Genomic DNA, 9,069 nt, shown 5'->3' on the forward strand with positions numbered 1-9,069 from the left:
TTGTTTAGTGTCCTTTAACCAGACAAGGTGGTCTTGTGGACTTCCTGAAGTAATCACCTCTTTTACATTGGTCAGATTATCTTTCTGATATTTTACCCGTCTTCATCAAACTGATGAGAGAATAGGCTGCACTTCATAGGACTACCCTCTTTCATATTGGTAGGCCCTTGGCGTTTAACGATTGGCTGCCAAATTTCCCTGGGTTACACCGGCTCAAAGTTGGACAAGGTGATTAAAAAGTAGACATTATCCAATTGGATCATCCTTTGCATCAAGATCTGCTATACCATGGTCAAGAATGAGCCCCCGAGAACACTGGGGGCCATTACACTAGGGCAAAGGCCGCCACGTAGGCTCTGTCCCAGGCATTCATGTGGTTAATATTTGCAGTGTGGCAACATTGGCTTTGGTCCACACTAACCATTTTCTCAGCCCCGCTACCTGGGAAATGCTGCTTGGGTATTAAGATAGGAGGTGAGAAATCTGAAGGTACAAGTATTGATAAGAAGAAATTTCTGATGGATACTCTATATATCTTCATGTTTCTGGTGTCTGGAGAACATTAAACCGGTGAGGAATCTGTAGGTAGATAGATATTCACTAGAAGGATCATTAGAGAAGGTAAGTAACTTGATTTGCGTGGGTGGCCGTGTATTCCAGATTTTTCATATTGGAATGATTTATTCATACCACTGTCAATTTGTTCCTTGTTTAGGCCTTGTTAATGTCTCATCTCCTGTATTGGTGGCTTCTTTGTTGAGCAATGTTTTAAAAAAAATCCATCTACAAATGCATTCTCCTGGTGTATTTATACTGCCAGTGCAATATGCTCTAGACCAACCTACTTGTATGCAAAAAAGCAAAAAGCAAAGCACACATATATATTATGTCTGTAGTGACGGATACTATAATTATTTTTGTGTATGTTTTTGTTTTTTAACAATACACAGACCTCACACGAAGGCTAACTTTGGCAGTCAACAACGAGATATTAAAATATAACTCTGTGTATTCAGAAAAACAAGTGATTCAAAATAAAAAGCATCAAAGTAGGTTCATTTTCCTAACCCACCGCTTCACCCCGTCTGGCCAGCATTACACTGCAAACTGAAATGTCTAATACACTAAACTTAAAACATACAATTAACGAAAGGACAGCGAGTACAAAGCTAGTTTTACTTTATTCTATCGAGAAAGGCAGAAAAAAAGAAGCAAATTACAAAATTTCGGCCCTGCTAAACAAATGCCCCGCCTAATTTTTGTGACAATTAGACTTTTGTATGCCTAGACTTAAAAGATTCTTGCTGTTTAAGTTGACACCACTTGCTATCATTGGCTCATAAGGTAACTATGACCATTTCTCAAAAGTCTGGTCTCTGTATTAAAAAAAAAAAGTACATCTAAAATTACATGTAGGATTTTAGACGCTGTAAATGCAGATCTCTGACAAAAGGTTTACCGCAGTGGTGTGCAGCATAATGCAGTTAATTCCTTAGTGGGAAGATTGCCATTATGGCCCAATTCCAAAAAACTACATGCAAGGGTTCTAGCACTTTCATAGCTGAGTTGAAATCATCAAGCATATTGGATGGTTTGATCCAGTTTTATTCAAGATGAATTAAACTAGTCATTTCAATTTCTTTTTGCAATGTCCAATTAGTGGGACAAATTAGAATGTTCTATAAATCCCAACAGTTGAGCACAGTCCACCACTAGAGATACAGTCCCTTCTTTAGCCACGTGTTGGATCTATGATTGGAGTGCTAGACTGAATCCACCCCAGATACTGTTTTAAAGGGATACAGTTCAAATGATTTGGTTTCAAACAGGCACATTCAAAAAGTTATTTATATATATTTTTGTATATTCTGCAGCAAATCTTATGAACCACTCATTGAAAATAAGGAGGACTGTGTGTTTGCTAGAGCTGACGGCGACAATATTTACGTGTGTGGTGTACTCTTCATAGGTGCCAGTTTCAGTTAGCATGTTCATACTTGGGCAATGTAACGATATTGCTCTCACCATGCATCAAAATACTTTCTTTGAAATGCTGTTTTAGGTTTATACATGTTTTGTAGTAGATGGAAGATGCAAAAGTAAGATTCTCGTTTTTGAAGCGTTTCTGGTCTACGCTTGATGCCTTTAGCCTTAAATTCTAAATGATTCCTCCAGTTGCTCTTCTTTTAACATGTATCCCTTCTAGGGCAGAGGATAGTGGCTTTTAAAATGGGGTGTTTTCAGATTTTTGGTATGCAAAAGTGTTACTAGCAGGTGGTATGTTCTGTAGTTTTGGTTCTGATGTTGGCCATGCACATGTAATGGGAGCGGCAATAGATCAGTTTTTGTCCACAGTCTGGATACATCTATCCTGTTTTTACACATCTGTCCAAAGAAACCTTTTCTGCCCATTATCGTGGAAGCTGTATGTTAATACAACCATAGCAATCCTGACCCTCAATCCCAGCCTTCTAAACACATTAACCTGCGGAAGATGTATTATGCATATTAGTTTGTCAGTTCTCACTCCTCATAAGGATAAGATTTATTCGTAATTGTTTTAATATCAGAATGCTGAATTAGGTTTCCGTCAGGAGAAATACACTTTTGGCGTGTCCAACCAACACGATTAGGTTTGATGTTTTAACAGTTGTTTAATTAACCTCGTCAGTGTTAGTGGTCGCTAGTCATTTAATTTGTGTTTATATTCATACAGTGACTGTAAAGTGGAATCTGATCCCTTCATAACGTTTCACCACTGGCTGGTGATGTAGATTTGCACTTTCCCTTTTCCATGCATCTTTGCAACAACCACAACTATTTGAATTGGTTTAGCATCCAGTGACTTCTGGTAAATTGGAGTAAGTCAGCTACATTTAACATTATACGTCTGCCCACCTTAATACCAAGCGTAAAGTAGGGATCTACTGGACCTCTTGCCATGTTTTGTTTTTGCATTGGGGAGGGCTTAAACCTCGAAAACCATCTGTCTGGTGTGTAATCAGTCCTTATAGTGACCCTGGTTTGTTTTCTGATACTTTTTTTTAATGTCCGATCACTGTGTCCCTTATCTGGCAGAGTACACTGATTGTCTTTCTGATGTCACATTTTGGTGGATACCAAAGAAGTAGCACAGTAGCCTGATTGGCATATCATTGTAGTAACCTTTTGTGTCCTCTGGTATTCTAGTAGTTTTCATGGAAAATCTATTTGTTGTGCTTTTCTTTTCCTGAGTCGTATTCTGACTGGCACTGGTCCCCTGAGCACCGTATTAAGATGGTGAATTTCTTTTAACACAGTATTTTCCTATCACAATTCTGTCTTGTGAAGTCCTTTTTGCCAAAATGCATTAGGTCATTTTCTTCCATGTCATCAATGTATCTGTTATGAAGAGGTTTCCCGGGTTAGGCACTGCTCCATTCCACTGCTATAATGGAAGTGAGTGGTCTTATTCATACAATGCTGATTCATCATACCCCATAGCCCCTGGCACATTTACATTGCCTTCTAGAATGCTGTTACTGCTGATCCTCTGAAGCTCACTTCACTATGGCATTGCTACCTTTATGATATTGTCATCGCCCCTGCTCTCTATTCCCCTACCTGCATCCCAGCCCAACCTTTTGAAGACACCTGTCTATCCCTTTATAGCTCATTTTGTGACAACAGACGGAAAGTTTAAATGCCAGATGTATTACTCCAAGGCCATATCTCCCATTCTTGTTAGAAATTGTACCAAACTCACTAAACCCTTAAAAACCACTGCATATGCCTATTGCGAAAACCTAATCTGCATTATGACAAACCTCTTCCCCCTCAAGACAACAAGAACCCTCTTGAAGAATAAGAATGCCACACCAGAATGGATAGCTCTCGCTTTACTAATAACTGCACTTCCACATCTAGCTCAATCAATCGCATAAAGTGTAGAAGTGGCAAATCCGGTCTCCTCTCACAACCCAAAACACCCTCGCCCTCAAAAGCCCTTGTTCTCCGAGTAGTCCTGTCCATCCTATCCTTAGTTTTGGAACACCATTCACATTGTGGGGACTAAATGCAATAAAGGCCAGGTACTATTTTTAAAAGCACACCATAAAACCTTACATTATCTCCTGGGCAACAGAAAATATCTGGTAGCAGCTCAAACATTTTTAAATTTAGATTATTCAATTTGTAGACTGTTTGATTTCTTAATTTTAACTAAATATTTATTTTGGTGACTTCATTATGCAGTGGCTCAAACTCCACACCTATCAGATCTCATACAGGGATCCACAGGGCTAGCGGGGGCTTCTATGTCTTTGCTGTGGTGCTAAGGGTAGTTTACCTCTAAAATCCGGGTGTCCACCCTTCTGTGGCTCAGCAAACTGATCAGAGTAAAAACCCTTTCCGCACTTGACTCTCAGTGGTAGCGTTGGAGAGCAGTCACAAACTTTTCAAATATGTAGTGTGGGATTGTGCAAATTCAGCACTCCGCAGTCGCCCAGCAGTACTATAACTGAATGCCCAAATCTGTGCTTACTTTGGTTGAAAAATAAGTTGTAATCTACCTGTAATACTTTCCAGCACATAAAACATTCACATTTCTTGTGCTGGGGCTTGGGTTACTGCACCTTGTATTGTGTCCCAGCTTTCCCTCTCTTGGGTGCCCCCCTGTTCCACCCTCTGATAGGTCTAGGTTGGTCTCCTCCCATTGTTAGTGTCCCTTGGACAAGTATCAAGGCTGAGGAGCAGATTACCCAAAGTTCAGTTCTTACACTAGGTTCTCAAGCAAGTCTCTGCTGTTGTACAGTCTCATCACAGCTCAGGTCTTGGAGCCTGTTTTCCGGCATCTGGTCGGGATATGCAGTATGCATCTTCGTTCAGTCCTACTTCTGGGAGAAGATGCACTAGCTAGAGGCTCAAGCCATTGAAGAGCGGCAGCACGAGATTCTTTGACAAGTAGGTATGCCATAATTCTGGTACTGTTGGACCGTCTTCTGGTTCGCAGGCAAGGTGCAGTGTTGGACCGTCCAGTTTAAATGTCACAGTGACACAATAGTAGCCACATTGGGATCCTGGCTGCAATAATGCCACACACCTCAGGCACAGACATGGATGTTGTCGACCGAACCCACCTAGGCACAACTTCTGGGATGTGTTTTACTCCACCGCTGGTACAAACGTGTTGGTGGTGCACACAACCTCAAGATTAAACGTGTTGACAGCACACACTGCCTTGGGCGCAACTTCTCCATGTCAGTGACAATGATTGCTGACCACTTTCCCCTCCTGGAACTGCTTTAATGGAGAGACTGTTGCCCACAAGCCCCAGGGTGCATAGATCGCTCTTCCTCGAGTAACCAAACCCCCACAGCACCAGGGGTAAAGTTGCTGTTCTGCTTTAGGTCAGTCCTGTCTCTCCAGGATTGTCAGGCTCTTTACTTCTCTCAGCAGTTTGATGGCTTCAAGGTGCTTCAGACCAGAAAGTCTACCTCTTTCAGCAAGGTCAGACTCCAAGTGATGTCCCCTCATCATTCGAAGCTGCCTTGGCCAGCTTTGGTTACACAGCAGTCTTCTGAGTAGTCAGTGGAGCATTGCCTTACTTGGTTGAAGAGAATGTGGAACTGGAGTACCATGTGGGTGAGTGGCTCCCATTTTTATGCAGGTTAAGCAGATGTGATGTGTGTTCTGTGTCGGCACGTTGAGAACTGGTTTGGGTTAGGCCTCTTCATCTGTCCTCTCTGGGCTGTTCTCCTGGCACAGCCTTTACTGTGAGGAGCATCACTCTGCGCGGAGTAGACTCCAGCCTTCTGCACCCAAAATAGAGGCACAGAGAGGTATGAGCTTACTTCACCTAGTTTACCAACATCCACACTGACAGTATTCTGGAAAGCTACAAGGCTGGCATAACCTAAATGATTCTTCTGAACAACAGAAACTGCAGTCTCACTCTTCAACCCAAAAATCTACCAAATGGCAGTGCAACAGGAACAATATTCAGCGATCTCTCTCGGCAAAAGAGCCTAATCAAATTTCTGAAGGAACACAGTCTTCTCTTTCTCCACTTTATTGTCTAGGTCTCCTCAATCCAGCTTCAGGAATGTCAGCAATACACTTCCCATTGGCTGGGAAAACAACCTCTCCACCATCTTGTGTGCATGAACTGACAAGGAGAATAGAACCTGCAGGCCTCCTTACTTTGACTTACATACGCACACTTTATTTACCACACTTACTTACAAGCTTAATATATGCATACCACATGCTTGGGTTAGCGCAAAGATCTGAGTTGACATATAAGCAGAGCTTTTTATGCAAGTGGGACAGTAGGCTTCCACTCCAATAATACATATAAAAAGGTTTGGTTGCAGCTACTGATTCACAAAACACAGTATGCTGTAACTGACGCTCTTAAATGCTAAGCTCATGACAGGGATTCTACTCCACTGTCAATCAATTGAGTTGATGCTCAGTGCTCCAGGCCATATGACCTCACTCATGTGAAGGGACAGGCCTAGGCCTTCGAGCCCTCACTAGATTAGGATGAAGTTGGGTTTAAAATAAAAAAAAGTTGTTAGCAGATACTCTCACACAAAAAGAAAAGGGCTGGAGAAGACAACTGTACAACAGGCAGAGAACATTCCATCTCATCTAGATCTTTATTTTTAAATGTTATACTTGCAACCTGGCAAGCCTCATACAACATTGTAGCTACCCTACAAACAAGGAGTACAATACTTTTTATCTGGTATTAGCAAAAGAAAACATTTGTAATAAAATCACTCATTCCCCTTGAGTGGCATGACAGCAAGGCCATTTCCTTCACAATATCGGTCATATCTTCAGACTGGCACTGACAATCCTCTTCCCATATGTGAACAATTGAAATGCTGAAATACTGTGGATGCTCCTAAAAATGTGTCCAAAGAAAACCTCATCCCAATGCTTTTGGACCAAAAATGCAGACCAACCATAACCTTTTTAGAACCCCTCATGCATCTATGCATTACTGTTTTAAAGGTGGTAATTGGTTGGCCCTTGTGAGATTGACCCCGCTCCTGTAACGAGCCCAGAACGGAACCACACCCCTATACAGGCCCCGTGGATTCCTTACCGGTGTGAGGACGAGGACGACTCCCGAGTAGGATCGCTATCCCTAATACACAACTCTCCCCTCCTCTCGTAGCTAAACCACCCAGATACACTCTGCTCTTTGGAAGGCGGGACCAACGGGCGTGACAACCAATCGGGGACATCCCTACCAGAAGAACCACTGCTGAAAAAGGGAGAAGCCACGCTATTGGACGCAACTGCGGGGAAGACACCGGAAGGACTTTTTCCGAGGACCCGGGAGCTGCCGAGGGACGCGAACGCCGAGGACACTGAAGCCGAAGAAGACGAGGAAACCTGGAGCGAGGACTGGTGGAGCCCGGAGGACGTACGAGCCGCCACAACTCTGGAGAGTTGTGGCCACTAGCGGTACGTGGCGGGACAAGGGTCTAGGGAAGGGGTGGGTGTTACGCTGTCCGTGTAGGGGTAAAACCTGTCCCAGTATTCACCACCTGGTCCTGCTAAACGCGACACTTCTAAAACGCGCTCATTAGAGTCCAGCGCCCTATCTCGAGCCTAGTTATCCCTACTTGCCGACCACTCAGAATTTAACCCCCTCTAACCACTTGCCCTAAAGATCTATGTTTTTCACTTCTGTGGTGAGGTGACGGTCTCTAAGCAATCCCCTTGAACAGATAGACCCTGACACTGCTCTCTTTTGTTTCGAGGTACCCAGGGGACCGGGCTGAACACCAGGAAACCCGTAATAGGTTTTCCCAAGACCGGAGGATTCCCTGAAACCCGTAATAGGTTTCCCTGGATCGAAGGAGCCGCTGAAACCCGTAATAGGTTTCTCCAAGCCGGCAAGAAGTCAGGATCAGACGCTTAATACCAGCGAGAGTGCAGTTACATCCCTGGACTATCTGTACCACAACCTTCCTTTATGTTACTTAAACCTTCATGCGAAGTCTAAGAAACCAATAAAAACTTCACTATTAAACACATACGCCTCCCCGCTTCTGCTTCCGACCATCCCTCCGACAGCCCTATATCTCTTATGGTGAAAAATCCTTTACAAATAGGCAATAAGAAACCTTGGAGAAAAATACTCTTGTATTCAAATTCTTTAAAACCTTGTTTCTCAAAACTCACAAACCTTAAATCATATGTTCCTAGCTACCCTTGCTACTTTAAATTAGAAACCTTGAATGCGAGCAACCATTCATAAATGCACTTTACCACAGGCACATATTATGTTCTATCCCTACCCATTCCTCAGAATCCACACTGATGAAATCATCACTAAAACTGGCAAATTCCTCAAGACGAAATTTTCAGTATTAACTCCTCTACAAACTGTCCATGCCCTTCCTCCATTGAACCTCATACCACCACACAAATGTTCAACATGGAGCTCCTTCTCTTAGTTTCACAAAGACACACTACAGAACATCCTCTCATCTATAAAATCCACTTAATCTTCAGATAGCCATATACCAGCTAACCTGGTCAAAAACTGCGCTTCGGAAGCCTGTCTTTTCTTCAAAATCAATAACACTACTTTCTCCAGACGTTCTTGCCTCCTAGCTCAAGGTAGTCAAAGTCTCCCCTCTATTAAACAGAAAAGTCTCAGCGTGGATCAGGAAAATCTACAGAACCCAAGGCTGGTTTCCAAGCTAACATTCCTTTTTAAAATGATTGATACAGTGGTGAATCTTCAATCGTAAGATAAAATCATGAATTGTAACCTCTTCTGTAGATACCGATGTGGATACCATTCGAAATACGGCACCAGTCCACTACCTTGCTGGATGATAAACTGCACAATGACCCTTTCTGAGCTGCTTTTTTCACTTCCTAAAAGACAGACCCTCAAATGGCCTCTACAATTTGCTGGCATTCATGCTTGAATGCAAAATTACTCATGACTTGTTCCTTTCACTTACACATTCAAACTTTGTTTAGTCTGTGGGCAGCACTGATCTTGACTGTATAATTGCTATTTTTTCAGTAAGAAGATAAAAAACAGCTATAACT

This window comes from Lissotriton helveticus, chromosome 2_1 (assembly GCF_964261635.1).
Source record: "Lissotriton helveticus chromosome 2_1, aLisHel1.1, whole genome shotgun sequence".
Lineage (NCBI taxonomy): Eukaryota > Metazoa > Chordata > Amphibia > Caudata > Salamandridae > Lissotriton > Lissotriton helveticus.